The 19,077-nt window shown below is 47.2% G+C and overlaps 1 protein-coding gene across 3 annotated transcripts in view; it reads left to right on the forward strand.

Moving 5' to 3' along the window:
- Nucleotides 1-19,077, forward strand: part of TRHDE (thyrotropin releasing hormone degrading enzyme) — a 450,694-nt gene that overhangs the window by 115,085 nt on the left and 316,532 nt on the right. The gene's annotated exons all lie outside the window — the stretch shown is intronic.

A 19,077-nucleotide genomic window follows, 5' to 3' on the forward strand; every position in this document is an offset into this window, starting at 1 on the left:
AAAGTCAAATAGCCACATAGAGGCTTGTTAACATGAGATCGCACTAATTGCAAATTTATTGCTTTGTAGTTTAATGCAGATCTGCAGCTTGACTTGTATAAGTGCTTATCATGAAAGTAGGATGTAAGTCATAGACCGTGTGTGTGGGAAACCTGGATCTGTAAACAAAGTCAATCATGTTGAAAAGCTAAAAGAAAACCAGTGTCTCTATTCTTTATTACCTGACCTGAAAGGAGCGGGATTGTTAAATTTAGATGATCACATGTAGATAGCGGGAAATTAGGAAAATGCCTTTTCTCCATATACTATTAAGACAAAAATGATAAAGGTGATTATTATTTTAAGTAATTTATTGACCACAGTGTATTAAGGGAAGTAATACCAGAGCAGAGGTCACTAGTTTTTACTTCAATGAGAGCTACTTCTCTGTTCTCCCCTTTCCCCAGCATTTTTTGTTCTGGCCTTGAAAAGGAACATGAATTTGGAAGAGTACCAGAAATGAAGCTATCAGATAAGCAGCATAGAGAAAAAAACCCATGAAATAAATTCTGTTTAACCAAACCTAGAATAGACCTTTTGGTGTAGTGATTAGGAGTGTGGAATCTAATCTGGGACACCCGAGTTTGATTCCCCACTCCTCCACATGCACCTGCTGAGTGACCTCAAGGACCTGAAAGAACTGCTCTCTCAAGAGCTCTCTCAGCCTCACCTACCTCACAGAATGTCTGCTGTGGGGAGAGGAAGGGAAAGGAGATTGTAAAATGCTTTGAAACTCCCAGTGAAGGGTAGGGTATAAATCAGATCTCTTTTCTTTTTACAATCTCTTCCTTTTAGGAGCTGCACAAGCTACTCTGCAACAGCTGGCTAACTATCAGTATCTTGTGAGCTACTTGTTGGAGTCCTCAGAGCCTTTTATGTTTGTGTATACATACTTCCCTTACAATTTAATTGGCATACATAGGCTGGGTCCAGACCAGAAGCTTGGGGCACACAGGAGGTGTCCCAAATCAGGTCAGCTCAAAATGGAGCAGTGGAAGCCTGTCCACATGCTCCCTCACAAAGTGCCTGTATCTGGTGCAGGAGGTGCTTTGGCATGGTCAGAGGGCTGTAGCGCACCATCCCCTCACTTGGTTTGGGTTTCTTTACCCCCCCATTCACGTCAATGGTTGTGTGCATATGTGCCCATGCATCTATGCACCTATGCACTTGGAAGGAATGTTTTCTTTTAAAGCCAGGGGTGGTTTGGGGCGGCCTGGTGTGTTCACATCACCAGTCCACCTCACTTGTGTGCTCTGGTGGTCAGATGGAAGTAGTCTCAGAAACACCTAAGGATGGGGTAAGTATGGGAGCAGGATGGGAGGCAGATGTACTTGGTTGGACTTGATTTTTTTATCCATCTGGGAGCCGTCTCTGTGTTGGCTTAAAGTGCCGGTCTGGACCCAGCATACTGTTGCAGAAATCCTAGTATTTGACTTAAAAACCCATGATTGATTATGCATATTTCATTTAATATAACTTCACCTTCTGTCTGTGCTCAGGAATCTTGTAGCAATGCTCAAAATCTAAAAATAATCCCACCAATATTAATATGAGTTCTTAAGAGATTGGCTCTTGATGAATACTTTATTTTATTTTGTTTATATCCCACCCTCCCCACCGAAGCAGGCTCAAGGCAGCTCACAACATAAAACCACAACAGACAATTAAAATTCTCAACAATGTTATAAAATTTAACATTCAATAATTAAAACAATCAAAACAAAGCATCCTTGATGTTATATAATTTCAGTGGCAACAATATTTCTTAAATTTTCCCTATAGTACAAGGCTCAGTGTCAGTTAAAGGCCACCTGGAGGAAAGTGATCTTACAGGCCTTGCGGAACTGGATGAGGTCCTGCAAGGCCCTCTATTCTGGAGCCCAGCAACTAGGATAGCTTTCTAGCAGCCTTCGTCCAGATGTGTTCAACTCACGCACCCACACTTGCAGAACTTTACAGACTTTATTGACATCCCAAGACATTTTCAGAATACTCACTGCACCTTGCCTTCAGGTGGGACATGCATGCTGAAATAGCTTCTTACAAGTTATGAATGTGAGGTGAAAAGATCCCCTTGGGTGACCATGTTAAGTAAATAGTTTAACAAAGGATTGTAAAACAGACAGGAAAGGGACAATAAACTTTTCCGGAGCGTCTAAAGAACTACAAAACCCATGATTCCAAGCATTTAAAGGTACAGCATTTCTTTCTTCTTACTGCATTAATTCTCTGCCCTTTGCCGTAGGCAGAGCACTCCCCGCCTGGAATACTATGGATTCCACTATCCACATGCAATACTAGCTAGAATTCTATACTTGGTCATGCATACATAACATGCTACTCTACTAATTATCTAGGTAAACTTTTAAGGCATGCAAAACTTAGCTTCATTCTTCACATTCTTCTTTGGTACAGAAGAGTACCATGTCAGCAATCAGCTTGATAAAAGTCTCTGTCAGCCGGGGTCGATCTTCTGGGTCTTCTCGCGAGCGTTGTCATGGACTTTAGTCTTACAAACAGATCTATTAATGCTGGGCAGGATCGAGTTCACAAGTCTCTTGGACCAAGAGTCTCTAAGTGTCTCTTTGGTTTTTGGCTGGTCGGCATGTTCTTTTTCAGGATACATTTGGCCTTTTCTTGTCAGTGTTGGCTTTGGCAAGTTGGGGACGGTACTTACTTCCGTCGCTTCCGAAGGGCAATCGCAGGAAATTGCACTCATCCCTGCTGCTTCTTGTGCAGGTTCTTGATAACAAGGTTCATCTGGGGTGCTGCCTGGTCTGCAGACCCTCGCTTTGGCAAGGCTGTCGGTGTCAGAACGACCGAGTTCTCTAGATCAAGATTTTCTGGAGCCAGGGGTCTGGCATTGGTGAGGTTCTTGAACTTGGGTCGGGATGGAACTTATGCTAAGTTGGCGCTCTGCGGTGGGCTCTGCACTTTTCCCATGATGACCCATCCGAGGTCTAGTCTCTGGGCATGTGGTGTTCCAGGAGGTCTTCTTATCACCTTGTGGGCTATCATCAGGTCAAAATGTCTGCTCCCAACAGAAGCATGATATCTGCTTCTGGATCCAGTGGAGAGATTAGATTTGCTACCAGTGCTAGGTGAGGGTACCGTAGCACTACATCTGGTGTGGGAATTTGTCTGCAGTTCTTTGATAGGGCATTGCACTCCAGCAATGGTGGCAGAGAGCACTGGACTTCTCCGTCAAGGAATTTGATCTGGAACGCGGTGTCTCTCCTCCTCACCATGCGCTGGGCCCTGGTGCATGTCTCGAAGTTATATTGTATTTCTTCTTGTAGGTTGAAGAGTTCAAATAATCCTGGGCTGGCCAGGGATCTCTTGCTTTGTCCATCCAAGACAACATACATCTTTGTGGCCCTTTCTGGTCGGCCTGCAGGAAAAACCTTACCAGGCATATCGGTCTGCTCTCAGGCTCGTGCACCTGGGTGCAGCAAGCGCTGATGGCCTCACTTCGACCTGCAGCAGTCTCATTCTGATCCATTGTCTCCTCCTGGCTATCAGTTGCAGGGGGACTGGATGCGCGTGACTGTGATGAGCTGGAGTCTGGATGTAAGGCTGTGGGGTGTCTGCTGCTGTCACACTCATGGCACTTGACACCTGCTCCACAGTCTCTGGCCAAGTGTTCCCTAGATGTGCATGACTTGAAGCATACCCTGTATTCCTTAATCAGGGTCTTTCTTTCTTCCAGTGGCTTCGCTCTGAACTCTCTGCAGCTTTTCAGGGGGTGAGGCTTCTTGTGATATGGACAAAAGGCCTCTGGTGACTCGTTTGGTTGCCTCGGCTTGCATTCCACTGGCTTAGTTGCCTTGGGTCTCGCAGGAGCCTCTTCCACTCCTGTTTTCCTCATAGACACGACTGTTGTAGCCTTTGGGGAGGGTGAGGGGTTCTCATCTCGGGTGCTATGCCGAGGTCCAATGTAGAAGTGACTCGGGGTTGCTGCGTGCTCTAGTCAGCTGATTAATGAAACTTACAAGGTATGAGATGGAAAAATGCGGATTTAGCAGTGGCTGCTATCTGGGCCTCCATTGTCAAGGAAGGCTCCAGCAGCACCCCTAAGCTTCTGACCTTGTGCACCATTGTCAGTGGTACACCATCACATGCTGGTAAGGGGATTTCCCTGCCCAGACCGCTGCAATTCAGGCAAAGAACCTCTGTCTTCATTGGATTCAGCTTCCATCGACTCAACCTAAGCCATCCTGCCACAGCTTGCAGCACCAGGTCCAGATCTTCTGGGACAGAGCCAGGCTGGCCATCTATCAGCAAATAGAGCTGGGTGTCATCAGCGTACTGATGGCAGCCCAGCCTGTACCTCTGGGCAATCTGAGCAAGGGGGCGCATGTAGATGTCGAACAACATCAGGGAGAGCACCGCCCCTGAGGTAACCCACAATTAAGTGCGTGCCTTCGGGATGACTCTCCCTCAATCACCACCCTTTGTCCCTGGACCATCTAGGAAAGAGGAAAGCCATTGCAAGGCCAACCCCTGAATCCCTGTGTCGGCGAGGCGGCGGGTCAGCAACCAATGGTCAACTGTATTGAACGCAGCCGATAGGTCTAACAACATCAGTACCGCTGAGCTGCCTCGATCTGAATAAAGACTTTTGCAGCTGAACTACCTTCTCACCAGTGCTAAATATTTTTCATACTATCTTTCAACATCTGCCAGTAATAATGATAAATATACATGTATATTAACAGTCATTACTTTTTAAGTGTGTGTTTATGAGAGAGACTGAGTAAACATGAGAGGGTACCTTAGCAATTCACTTCTGCTCTGGAAACAGGAATGATGATTTGGGCTGAGAATGGCTTGGAAATACACTCTTTAAATTAGATATGTGCAGTCAGTGCTTTCAGATGAACCGCATAAATGATATTGCTTTGTTTCGGAATAAATAATGAGATCCATTACAGAGAATGCTCATGTTTTTAAAGATTTCAGGTTTTCACGGCTGGTAACATCATTAGGGTTTGTAGAATCTTTCTCCAGTAGAACATGGCACTTGAGCCCGAAAGATTCTACAAACCCTAATGCTCATGTTTTTGTTTTTTTTTATAAATAGCTGTAGGTTATTCCCACGTTCATTTCAGTAAAATATTTCTGAATTGGTAGTACACCGATTTCAGGGGAAATAAGATTACTGTTTCTGTCTAATTTGTGCTTAGTTTGAGAAGAGAAATAGTAGTTATCCTATTTTTTTCCTTGACTAAAGAAGCATAAAGGATGTTACCTATGAAATGAGAACTTGAACCATCTGTGCATCTAAGCATCTCAGGAAAATGACAGCTATTTGTAGAACTACTAGCAAAAAACTAAAACTAAACTATTGTTAATTACATGCAAACTCATTCATCAGTCTGTTTAAACCACAAGTGCAGCCACATCATATCCTTAGATGGGGAAACTCATTTATCTTGATTTTATGTAACATGAGGTATATAACTATATGTTCTTTGAAGCTGTGTGACTATGCTTTAACTGTTAGATTTATTATTATGAATATTGATTTATGTGCCAGACTTTTTCTGGTTATCTGAAATTGTAGAATTTTGGGGGTATTTCCTGTAGATTTATCTATCAGTTTGTACAACTTGAAATCTTCTTAGTTGGCAAACACTGTTGTTGTTTAGCATATTGTTTATGTCAGGGGTGGCCAACGGTAGCTCTCCAGATGTTTTTTGCCCACAACTCCCATCAGCCCCAGCCAGCATGGCCAATGGCTGTTGCTGATGGGAGTTGTAGGCAAAGAACATCTGGAGAGCTACTGTTGGCCACCCCTGGTTTATGTGTTTTTTGCAGTATTTACAGGTACAAACTGTTATTGAACAACTGTTTAGTTGGTTTACCTGTGTATGGCTTATAGGAGCTTCTGCTTTACACATGTGAAGTTTGTTTGTATGGACAGCTGCAGATACACAACGTTAATTACAACCGCAATGATAATTGGTTATGACTGCATCCAGCTTCCTTGTGTATTGTGCTGCTGCTGTGCTATTACAATTATTCACCTCCTGGATTATCTTACTCACAAAGGCAAATCCAGTTACTAATTGCTAGTGGCCACCCATTTCTTTTATCAGATACAAATGAAAAAGAGACCAAAGCTGTGATCAGATGGGCAGTTTAGCCTGATATAGTTGCTGTTCCTGTATAGATTAAATGGACTCATTCACACAGCAACATCTGGTGCCCGCTCCCCAGTCATTCTCACCCCATCATATGATGAGTTCGATGCAGAGTAAATAGCCTGTGAAGAAAGTCCAGCACTTATGGATGTCCTTGCATTCATCCCACATTTCTGGATGTCTGAACTCCCCTGGTGCATGGTCAAATCAGTCCCAAAGTGTGAACCTTTAATTGTGGCTTTGCTGTTCTGTTTTTTTTAAACTGTTAGTGCATATGCGCATGGATGCACATGCACACCCCAAAAATATTTTTTTTAAAACAATCAGAGGGGTTTTTTTAAAGACCAGGCTGCACACTCTGTGGTTGACAAGCAGCACTAATCTAAATGATCAACTATGGAGGAAGCATGCAGTGAGGTCGGATCAGGGTGGGAGTCTTAACTGAAAATTTTCATCACAAAATGCAATGGTGTAATTAGCGGCATGGCCAAACCACCCCAACTTTCCAGTCTGATCAAAGCCCTGGATAGTTAGAGAAGTACAATAAGCAAATATATGTGGCCAGCTGACTATTTTTATTTAGGCAATGTATAACCTGTCTTTCTGTAATAAACATACCCCAAACAGCAAGTTTGCAGATAAAATACATTGCAATGTAGCATTTTTAAAATAAAAATCAATAGGACAAATGATAAAATTTATGTCATAAAAGTTGCATTATTTAAAACAAGCAATAAAAATGGGATAAATCAACAATTCTACTTGAAGGCCTTCTATAATAACTAAACCTTTAGATGGCACTCACGGACCTGTGGTGATCAAGACAGAGTTCTTGGGGAAAGAAGTGTCACATCATGGGAACAGTTACTGAGAAGAACTTCACATGGCTTATCACAAAGTGGGTTCCTGCTCACATACCTGATCTCAGAGCACCTTTGTTGTGGGAAAGGATGGCACTCAACAGAGACTTGCCTGCCTTGTTTTATTCATCTCCAGTGTACAGACATGACCCTGTGCATTCACCTGTCCTCTGCAAAGCCCTCCCCGTAAGAGGACAGCAGTCCCAAATACTAGTCCCTTCGCTTCTGGAACATCTAGGCAGTGGAACTTCAGCAGTGCTCTCCTCTCTTGCTCCAGCATTCAGGCTCCATGAAAGCAGCCTCATTTAAATAATTTTCTTCTGCACCTGGAGGCAACCACTCATTTAACCATGCCTGGCTGTGTCCCAAGCCTTCACAACCTTCAGCAGCTTATGAATGGAAGAAGTAGTCTTTCATGTGATTTTGACTGAAGCCATTAATGGTTTAAAAGATCAGAACCAGCATTTTGCATTAAACTTAAAAACAGTGGAAGCAAACCAAAGTCACACCATTAAAATCCAGTGTTTTAGCTAATACTCTCTCTAAGCTGTTGAATCTTGTGAGCAAAAATTCTGCTTTGTGATCTACTGGCATTAAAGTTGTGCGCTACTGCATAAATTAGTTTGCTCTGAGGCCATTATTCCTGAGTTAAAAAACAAATGTTTGAGTCAGAGTCTAAAAAACTCAGGTTAGAAGTAACACTGTTTTTAGCCCTTTATTATCTGAAATGATATGGCAAGAAAAATTGGAAGAAGCCAGAGGGCTTTGAATACGCTTCCCAAATTCCTAGACAAACGTGTTGATAAAAGATCTGGAAGTTCTGTTTTTAATGGAAATCTGGCATTTATCGTGATCAAATGTGCTATAGGGTGGCCAGACCGTCCCGGTCTCCCGGGACTTTCCTGGTTCTGGCCACCAATTCCCGACTCCCGGGCTGCCTATACCGGGACCATTACAAAGTCCCGGTATAGCCAGCGGGGAGACGGCGGGCCGCGCATGCAGGCCGGGAAGGCGGGGAGTGAGGCAGCCAGCGTCCCTGCGCGTGCGCATGGCGGTGTGCGCACGCGCAGGGATGCTGGCTGCCTCACTCGCCGCCTTCCCCGCCCGCGGGGTCCGGCAGCGGTGGTGGAGGCCGGAGAGGCCGCCGCTGGTCCCTGGAGGGCCTCCAGAGGCCAGCGGAGGCCGCGGAGAGGCCGCCGCTGGTCCCTGGAGGCCCTCCAGAGGCCCGCGGAGGCCGCGGAGAGGCCACCGCTGGTCCCTGGAGGGCCTCCAGAGGCCAGCGGAGGCCGCGGAGAGGCCGCCGCTGGTCCCTGGAGGCCTCCAGAGGCCAGCGCCGGAAGCGGAGAGGCCGCCGCTGGTCCCTGGAGGCCTCCAGAGGCCAGCGCCGGAAGCGGAGAGGCCGCCGCTGGTCCCTGGAGGCCCTCCAGAGGCCAGCGGAGGCCGTGGAGAGGCCGCCGCTGGTCCCTGCAGGGCCTCCAGAGGCCAGTGGAGGCCGCGGAGAGGCCACCGCTGGTCCCTGGAGGGCCTCCAGAGGCCAGCGGAGGCCGCGGAGAGTCTGCCGCTGGTCCCTGGAGGCCCTCCAGAGGCCCGCGGAGGCCGCGGAGAGGCCGGCACTGGTCCCTGAAGGCCTCCAGAGGCCAGCGCCGGAAGCGGAGAGGCCGCCGCTGGTCCCTGGAGGCCAGCGCCGGAAGCGGAGAGGCCGCCGCTGGTCCCTGGAGGTCTCCAGAGGCCAGCGCCGGAAGCGGAGAGGCCGCCGCTGGTCCCTGGAGGCCCTCCAGAGGCCCGCGGAGGCCGCGGAGAGGCCGGCGCTGGTCCCTGGAGGCCCTCCAGAGGCCTGCGGAGGCCGTGGAGAGGCCGGCGCTGGTCCCTGGAGGCCTCCAGAGGCCAGCGCCAGAAGTGGAGAGGCTGCCGCTGGTCCCTGGAGGCCTCCAGAGGCCAGCGCCGGAAGCGGAGAGGCCGCCGCTGGTCCCTGGAGGGCCTCCAGAGGCCAGCGGAGGCCGCGGAGAGGCCAGCGCTGGTCCCTGGAGGCCCTCCAGAGACCAGCGCCGGCCTCTCCGCCGCCTTCCCGGCCTCCGCAGCCGCCGCCAGCCCCGCCAGCAGCCCGGAGGAGAGGCCGCCACCGCCCTGGATCAAGGTAAGCCGAAAGCGGGGGGGGGGGGGCGGCTGGCGGGGGGGCGGCTGGCGGAGGGGGGGCGGCTGGCCTTCCTTCTTTCCTTCCCTCCCTCCTTCCCTCCTTCCTTCCTCCCTCCTTCCTTCCTTTCTTCCTTCCCTCCCTCCCTCCTCCCTTCCTTGCTTTCTTCCTTCCCTCCCTCCTCCCTTCCTTCCTTCCTTCCTTCCTTCCTTCCTTCCTTCCTTCCTTCCTTCCTTCCTTCCTTCCTTCCTTCCTTCCTTCCTTCCCTCCCTCCTCCCTCCCTTCCTTCCTTCCCTCCCTCCCTTCCCTCCCCTCCCTCCTCCCTTCCTTCCTTCCCTCCCTCCCTTCCCTCCCTCCTCCCTTCCTTCCTTTCTTCCTTCCCTCCCTCCCTTCCCTTCCCTCCCTCCTCCCTTCCTTCCTTCCTTTCTTCCTTCCTTCCCTCCCTTCCTTCCCTCCCTCCCTCCTCCCTTCCTGACTGAATGGGCCACTGGCCTGATCCAACAGGGCTTCTCTTATGTTCTTATGTGACACAGAGTGTTGGACTGGATGGGCCACTGGCCTGATCCAACAGGGCTTCTCTTATGTTCTTATGTGACACAGAGTGTTGGACTGGATGGGCCATTGGCCTGATCCAACAGGGCTTCTCTTATGTTCTTATGTGACGCAGAGTGTTGGACTGGATGGGCCACTGGCCTGATCCAACAGGGCTTCTCTTATGTTCTTATGTGACAATACTGACTTTGGTGGACCCAAGCACTGATTCAGTGTAAGGGAGCTTTGTGTTTGTGACTGGAGTGGACAATACTGACTTTGGTGGACCCAAGCACTGATTCAGTGTAAGGGAGCTTTGTGTTTGTGACTGGAGTAGACAATACTGACTTTGGTGGACCCAAGCACTGATTCAGTGTAAGGGAGCTTTGTGTTTGTGACTGGAGTGGACAATACTGACTTTGGTGGACCCAAGCACTGATTCAGTGTAAGGGAGCTTTGTGTTTGTGACTGGAGTAGACAATACTGACTTTGGTGGACCCAAGCACTGATTCAGTGTAAGGGAGCTTTGTGTTTGTGTCTTCTGGTGCAATTTTGTTCTCAGATCCTGTATTTACTTCATCAGTATATGGGATAAGGCACTTTCTCAACTGTGCTGCATAATGCAGCCTATTTATTTTGTCCTGTTTGCTCTGTTGGCTCTATCTGCGCCACCTTCATCACTTTCGGGGTGTGGATCCCCCAGTGGGGTGGTCTCGCGACTCCCTCCGCTGGCTGTTTCTGATAGCCCTGCGCCCCCTCTTTCATTTGATATGTGTCCCGTGCGGATGCCACCCTCCCGCCGGGAGATGCCGCAAAATGAGCCCCCTTGAGGCTTATGGCGGCAGGGCTCGGGGGAAGCGAGCTAGACTGCTGTTCTTTTGAGGGGTCACAGAGTGTTTCGAGCCCGTCCCTGTGGCATCGGTCCCATCGTTGTGGGGCCCAGGGGGCCGGCGCAGCGGCACGCTGAAGCAGCCTGTCGGTCACTTCCGGGTTCCTGTCCTGCATCTCGACCTGTGTTATTAGTGACAGGCTGCTTCGGCGTGCCGCTGCGCTGGCCCCCTGGGCCCCACAACGATGGGACCGATGCCACAGGGACGGGCTCGAAACACTTTCCTTATCTTCAAACCCCTTCCAACCCTCCCAGCAATTAACACAGAACAATGGTCACATTCCACAGCCAGTTTCCTTATCACTACCCTTCCAGGAAGCCCCACCAAACAATGGGCACATCCACAAACCAATTGCCCTTTCATCACACCCCCTCCAGCCTAGAAATAGCAGCTCTCCAGCAGCCCTGACTCCACTCAATGCACAGCAGCCAAGAAGGTCTGAGTGCCTGCTCCGGCTGCAACGCCACTGAGGATGTTCTCCGCAGCTGAGAACGAAACGTCTGGAAGGAAAACTTTCTCCAGTAGAACACGGCACTTGATCCCAAAAGATTCTACAAACCCTAATAATCTGATACAGTGGCTAAAAAGGAAACTTTTGAAGAAAGTAGTGCCTGCAGTACAGTCTAGACTGTTTTCCTTGGAATATTACTCCAAACTTTTACCTAAGGTACTCAGAGAGCTGGATTTGTGGCTACACCCAAAGAGAAAGAAGACGTAGACTCAGAGCTTCCTTCAAGATCTGGGAAGAAGATGCCAAAGCTAGGAGTCTCCCAAACAGAGGTTCCCTTGCCGGTTTCCTTTTTCAGCATTATTATGGCAGAGTGGAAGTATTCTACAAAGCCCAGATCTAATCCACAACTGTTTTCTACTTTGTATGGTTTGATTCCAGAGGTGACAGTCACTTAGACTGAAGTTACCAGTGGTCAATGATTCAGTAAACAGCCTGCTCTCGAGCTCACTTCTTCCAGTGGATGCTGATAGCCTGCCGAGAGATGCCTGTGATGCAAGAACGGAGCAAGCGCTATGCAAGGATTTTGAGGCTTCGGCTTCGTCAGTCCGGGCTTCCAATAAATACAGCATCCCTATTTGCATGGGTTGTGTACTCCTGGGACTCCAAACTGGTGGCAGCAGATAGTGGGGTGCCAAAGGAATTTAAATATGAGCTCAAGAAAATTGCCTTGGCAATGGCATTCATTGCAGATGTGACTCAGGACACAGTCTAATTGTCTGTTAGGTCTATGGCATGCAGTGTGGCAACCTTTTGGAATTTATGGCTCACTATCTAGGATGCCCCTCTCATGGATTGCTGTCTTGATGTGGTGAGAGGGCTTGCGCAGTTCAGTGAGGCTGTGGGCTATGCCATGCAGGGCCACCCAAGATGGACAGGCCACAGCTGAGAATCCAGACAAAATGTGATCCACTGGAGAAGGAAATGACAACCCACTCCAGTATCCTTGCCAAGAAAACCCCATGGACAGTAACAAAAGGCTAAAAGATATGGCACTGGAAGATGAGCCCCTCAGGTCAGAAGGTACCCAATATGTTACTGGGGAAAAGCGGAGGGCAAGTCCAAGTAACCACAGAAAGTGTGAAGCGGCTGGGCCAAAGCTGAAAGGACATTCAGCTGTGAATGTGTCTGATGGTGAAAGAACAGTCCGATGCTGCAAAGAACAATACTGCATTGGAACGTGGAATGTAAAATCTATGAATCAAGGTAAGCTGGATGTAGCCAAACAAGAGATGGCAAGACTGAAATCAACATCTTGGGAATCAGCGAACTAAAATGGACAGTAATGGGTGAATTCAACTCAGAGGATCACTACATCTATTATTGTGGGCAAGAGTCCCATAGAAGAAATGGTGTGGCCTTTATAGTTAACAAGAGAGTGAAGAAGGCAGAAATGGGATAGTCTCAAAAATGACAGAATGATCTCGGTCCGTATCCAAGGCAAATCATTCAATACCACAGTAATCCAAGTCTATGCCCCAACCACTGATGCAGAAGAGGCTGATGTGGACCAGGTCTATTGAGATCTACAACACCTTCAGAATTAACACACACAAAAAGATGTCCTCCTCATCATAGGGGACTGGAATGCCAAAGTAGGAAGTCAAAAGCTAACCAGAACAACTGACAAGTTTGGCCTTGGAGAACAAAATGAAGCCAGGCAAAGGCTAATAGAGTTTTGTCAAGAGAACAAGCTGGTCATAGCAAACACCTTCTTCCAACAACCTAAAAGGCAACTCTACACATGGACACCATCTGATGGGCAACACAGAAATCAGATTGATTATATACTCTTCAGTCAAAGATGGAGAAGTTCCTTACAGTCAGCAAAAACAAGACCTGGAGCTGACTGCGGCTCAGATCATGAGCTACTCATTGCAAAATTCAGGCTTAAACTGAAGAAAACTGGGGAAGCCATTAGGCCATTCAGGTTTGACCTTGATCACATCCCTTATGAATATACAGCGGAGGTGAAGAATAGGTTTAAGGAACTAGAGTTGATAGACAGAGTGCCGAAAGAACTATGGATGGAGGTTCGTGACATTGTACAGAAGGCAGCAATCATCACCATCCCAAAGAAAATGAAATGCAAGAAAGCAAAGTGGCTGTCTGATGAGGCTTTACAAATAGCTGAGGAAAGAAGGAAAGCGAAAGGCAAAGGTGAAAAGGAAAGATTCATCCAACTGAATGCAGATTTCCAGAGAACAGCAAGGAGAGATAAAGAGGCCTTCCTGAAGGAACAATGCAAATCAATAGAGGAAAATAATAGAATGGGAAGGACAAGAGATCTCTTCAAGAAAATTGGAGAAATCAAGGGAACGTTTCATGCAAAGATGGCCATGATAAAGGACAAAAACGGTAGGGACATAACAGAAACAGAAGAGATCAGGAAGAGGTGGCAAGAATACACAGAAGAATTATACAAGAAGGATCTCAATGACCTTGACAACCATGACAGTGAAATCGCTGACCTTGAGCCAGACATCGTGGAGTGTGAAGTCAAATGGGCCTTAGAAAGCATTACTAACAACAAAGCGAGCGGAGATGACGGTATCCCAGTTGAGCTATTCAAAGTCCTAAAGGATGATGCTGTTAAAGTGATGCACACAATATCAACAAATTTGGAAAACACAACAGTGGCCGCAGGATTGGAGAAGGTCAGTTTATATTCCAATCCCAAAGAAGGGTAATGCCAAAGAATGTTCAAACTATCGCACCATTGCACTTATTTCACATGCCAGCAAGGTCATGTTAAAGATCCTACAAGCTAGGTTTCAACAGTATGTAGATCGGGAACTACCAGAAGTTCAAGCTGGGTTTTGGAGAGGTAGAGGAACTGGAGACAAATTGCCAACATTCACTGGATTATGGAGAAAGCACGGGAGTATCAGAAAAATGTCTATTTTTGTTTCATTGACTACGCTAAAGCCTTTGATTGCGTGGATCACAACAAACTGTGACAAGTCCTTAAAGAGATGGGAGTACCAGTCCACCTCACGTCTCCTGAGAAACCTGTATGAGGATCAAGAAGCAACGGTCAGAATGGGATATGGAACAAGTGATTGGTTTAGAATAGGAAAAGGACTTTGACAAGGATCTATATTGTCACCCTGCTTATTTAATTTATATGCAGAGTACATCATATGGAATGCTGGCCTGGATGAAGTGCAAGCTGGAATTAAGATTGCTGGGAAAAAACATCAACAACCTCAGATATGCAGATGATACCACTCTAATGGCAGAAAGTGAGGAGGACCTAAATAACCTCTTGTTGAGGGTGAAAGAGGAAAGCACAAAAGTAGGCTTGAAACTCAACATCAAAAAAACTAAGATCATGGCATCCGACCCCATCACACCTTTGCAGGTAGAAGGGGAAGATATGAAAGTGCTGAAAGACTTCACATTTCTGGTATCCAAGATTACTGCAGATGGTGACTGTAGCCATGAAATTAAAAGACGTTTGCTCCTTGGGAGGACAGCTATGGTGAACCTGGGCAGTATAATAAAAAGTAAAGACATCACCCTGCCAACAGAAGTCTGTATAGACAAAGCGATGAACTGGCAGAGATTGACCAAGAGAGAGATCTTGGGGTCATGGTAGATAACTCACTGAAAATGTCAAGACAGTGTGCGATTGCAATAAAAAAAGCCAACACCATGCTGGGAATTATTAGGAAGGGAATTGAAAACAAATCAGCCAGTATCATAATGCCCCTGTATAAATCGATGGTGCAGTCTCATTTGGAATACCAGTTTGGTGAGCCAGTTTGGTGTAGTGGTTAAGTGTGTGGACTCTTATCTGGGAGAACCGGGTTTGATTCCCCACTCCTCCACTTGCACCTGCTGGCATGGCCTTGGGTCAGCCATAGCTCTGGCAGAGGTTGTCCTTGAAAGGGCAGCTGCTGTGAGAGCCCTCTCCAGCCCCACCCACCTCACAGGGTGTTTGTTGTGGGGGAGGAAGGTAAAGGAGATTGTGAACCGCTCTGAGACTCTTTGGAGTGGAGGGCGGGATATAAATCCAATATCATCATCATCATCATCATCATACTGTGTACAATTCTGGTCACCGCACCTCACAAAGGATATTATAGCATTGGAAAAAGTGCAGGAAAGGGCAACTTGAATGATTAAAGGTTTGGAACACTTTCCCTATGAAGAAAGGTTAAAACACTTGGGGCTCTTTAGCTTGGAGAAACGTTGACTTTGGGGTGACATGATAGAGGTTTACAAGACTTCGGAGAATGGTGGAAGACAGGAGGGCCTGGTGTGACTTTGTCTGTGGGGAAAGAGTCGGACTCGATTGTGCGACTGAACAACAATCTAGGATGTAATAATAATAATAATAAATTTATTTTTGTATCCTGCCCTCCCCCGCCAAAGGCAAGCTCAGGGTGGCTCACAGACATGGAACAACCATGATTCCAATAAAATACAATCAATACAATAAGACAAATTAAAATACAATTAAATTACAGTTGTAGATGCGGCAGCAGAGGCCAAGGTAGATGCGGATGTAGATGCGGCAGCAGAGGCCAAGGTGGCAGCCATACACTTTAAGGGGATGAATCTTTTTGGTGATGGTTTGGAGCAATTTTTAATGGAGGACAAAAACAAAAAGAAAGTGTTACCCTCCAAGAGAAAAGATGTTAAGCAGAGAAAGCATCACCAGTCTTTTTGAGACTCCAAGAAATCTCCAGGGTCCTCAAATTCCAGATCCTTCAAGGGAAAATGACAGTCTAGAAGCAGGGACTCCAAATCCTTCTCAGGAAAGACAGACCTGGGAACAAAAGGTAACCCCAAGAAAGGGGGGTCCCAATGACTATGCCAGGCACCTAGAAACAGTGAGTACCGGGGGTTGCCTTTGTCGTTTTGCAGACCAATGAAAACATTCTGTGATAGATCAATTGGCAGTGGACACCATGAAAAAGGGCTATGCTCAAGAGCTGGACCCCTTCCCACCGCAAAGGTTTCACCAAGATCCGAAAAAACAGGATCCACTAATGCACTAACAGATGATGACAGCCATATGACACCTTCTGGACATAGGGGCAATAGAGAAAGTGCCCTCATCTCTGAGAGGCCTTGGAATGTACTCTGTCCTTTTACAAAAGAAAAAATGGTGACGTTGGAGCTATTCTGGTTCTAAAATGGCTAAACAAGTTTGTACAGACAAAGAAGTTTTGAATGGAAACATTGTTTAAGCACAAGGGTATCTAACTTTCATAGATCTCTCAGAGATATCTTTACACATACCAGTCAGGGAGAGGCACAGAAAGTTCCTTCAATTTTTCTACAATGGATGACATTACCAATACCAAGCACTGCCCTTTGACCTGAAGTCGACTCCTAGAGTGTTTACAAAAATCTTGGTAGCTTTAGTGGCTGACTTGCTTCTGAAGGGGGTAATGTTGCACCCATATTTAGATGACATATTGGTCAGGGCTCAGTCCTATCATCAGTCTCTGGAGGTGACCAGTCTGACCTATCATCAGTCTCTGGAGGCGACCAGTCTGACAGTGCCAACCTTACAGGACAATGGTTTTGTGGTAAATATGGAAAAGAGCAATCTTGTTCCATTACAACAACTAGTGCATCTGTGGGTCCTGATAGACACCCAATTGGAGAAAGTGTTTCTAACAGTAGTGAGACAGGTGAAATTTTTAACCTTAATAGAGGAAGTTCTTTCCCAATCAAGAGTTCAGGTGATAAAACTAGCAAAACTCTTGGGCAATTTGGTGTCTTGTTAGGATGTGCTGCACTGGGCCAGGTTCCATGCTCATCTGTTGCAGCAATTCTTACTCCCTTTCACCAACAAACTAACCATGCTAGTGGAGTTATCTGCAGAGCTACCGAGCCAACTTCAGTGGTGGCTAAATATTTTCCTTTTTCTTCATGGAGTCTCATTTCGGGAACCACAGAGGGTAATAATGACTACAGATGTCAGCTTGATAGTTTAGGGAGCATAATCCCAGGACCAGTTGATACAAGGGAGGTGGTCCGAGGAAGAAACCCAGTGGAGCATCAATTTTCTAGAGCTCCAGGCAATATGATTAGGCTTGTCACACTTCAAGACAGCTCTTACAGGCTGTTATGTACTTGTCAAAACAGACAATGTAATGGTGAACTCCTGCATGAACCAACAGGGAGGGACCAGGATTCAATTATTTATTTATTTATTTATTTATTTATTACTTTTAATTTCTATCCTGCCCTCTTCACCAAGCGGACTCAGGGTGGCAAACAGTCAGTTCAGACTTTTAAATTACAGTTTAAAACCAATTTAAAACAATTACAATTTAAAACATTCCATGGTGCTGTACAAACTTCTATATAGGCAGGCTATTTCTTTCCTGGTAGTGATCCTATAGTAATCACAGCTCTTTAGCGATGTGGGGGTGGCAGTCCTCTCCTGGTTTAGATGTTAAAGGGCCGTCAAAACAATTCAGTTTTATAGGACCTGTGAAGAGCAGAGCAATCCCGCAGGGCCCTTATGGCCTCTGGGAGGGCATTCCACATTTCTGGTGCTGCCACCAAGAAGACCCTAGCCCATGTGGAGCATAGACTGGCCTCCTTTGGCCCAGGGATGGACAGTAGGTTTTGTGTACCTGAATGCAGTGCTTTCTGGGGAACATGCAGAGAAAGGCGGTCCCATAGATAGGCAGGCCCCTGACCATAAAGGGCTTTAAAGGTCAATACCAACACCTTGAAACGGACTCGAAACACAATAGGTAGCCTGTGCAGCTCTTTCAGCACTGGCTGAATGTGCTCCCATCGAGGGAGCCCCATTAACAGCCGTGCCACAGCATTCTGCACTAGCTGTAGTTTCCGAGTCAAGGTCAAGGGTAGCCCCATGTAGAGAGCATTACAGTGATCTATTCTCAAGGTGACCATAGCATGAATCACCATTGCTAAGTCATCATGCTCCAGGAAAGGGGCCAACTGCCGTACCCACCGAAGATGAAAAAAGGCAGATTTGGTAGTGGCTGCAACCTGGGCCGCCATTGTCAGAGATGGACTCCAGGAGCACTCTCAAGCTCTTGACCTTAGGGGTCAGTATTAGTGAAACCCTGTCAGGCAAAAGGATCTCCCCTCCCAGGCCATCCCAGCTCAGATAGAGAACCACCGTCTTTGTTGGATTCAGCTTCAACCGACTCGGCCTGAGCCAAGATGCTATGGCTTGAAGAGCCAGGTTTAGATTTTCCAGGGTACAGTTAGACTGGCCATCCATCAGTAGATAGAACTGGGTGTCATCTGCATATTGGTGACATCACAGCCCATACCTCCTGACAATCTGGGCATGATGGGCAATTTGGGATGATTCTTCCCCTATCACCACCCTTTGTCCCCGACATTGGAGAAAAGAGACCAACCATTGCAAGGCAGACCCCTGGATCCCCATGTTGGTGAGGCGGTTAGGCAGTAGCTGATTGTCAACCGTATCAAATGTGGCTGACAGATCTAATAATAACAGCACCGCTGATCCACCTCGATCCAGATGTCATATGAGGTCATCTATGAGGGTGACCAGAACAGACTCCGTCCCATGACCTGGTCAAAAGCTGGACTGAAATGGATCAGTGCGGAGGTGTCATCCAGGAATCCCTGTAGTTGAGTTGCCACCACCTGCTCTATGACCTTACCCAAAAAGGGTAGGTTCGACACCGGCCAATAGTTTGCCAATACAGCTGGGTGTGCAGATGGTTTTTTCAAGAGGGGACGGACCCCAGCCTCTTTAAGAGGTGTGGGAAAGAGCTCTTCTAAGAGGGATCTGTTGACAATAGCCTGAAGTTCCCGTAGCGTTGCCTGGCTAGCTTTTACAAGCCAAGACGAGCACGGGTCGGACCCACAGGTGGTAGGGTGCACACCAAAATGGATCCTGTTAACCTCCTCCAGGCTGAGTGGAGCGAAGGAATCTAGAAACAGATCAGAAGACGTGCTCGGTGCCTTGAGTTCTTTCACTGTATCAATTGTG

Source organism: Heteronotia binoei, chromosome 8 (assembly GCF_032191835.1).
Source record: "Heteronotia binoei isolate CCM8104 ecotype False Entrance Well chromosome 8, APGP_CSIRO_Hbin_v1, whole genome shotgun sequence".
Classification (NCBI taxonomy): domain Eukaryota; kingdom Metazoa; phylum Chordata; class Lepidosauria; order Squamata; family Gekkonidae; genus Heteronotia; species Heteronotia binoei.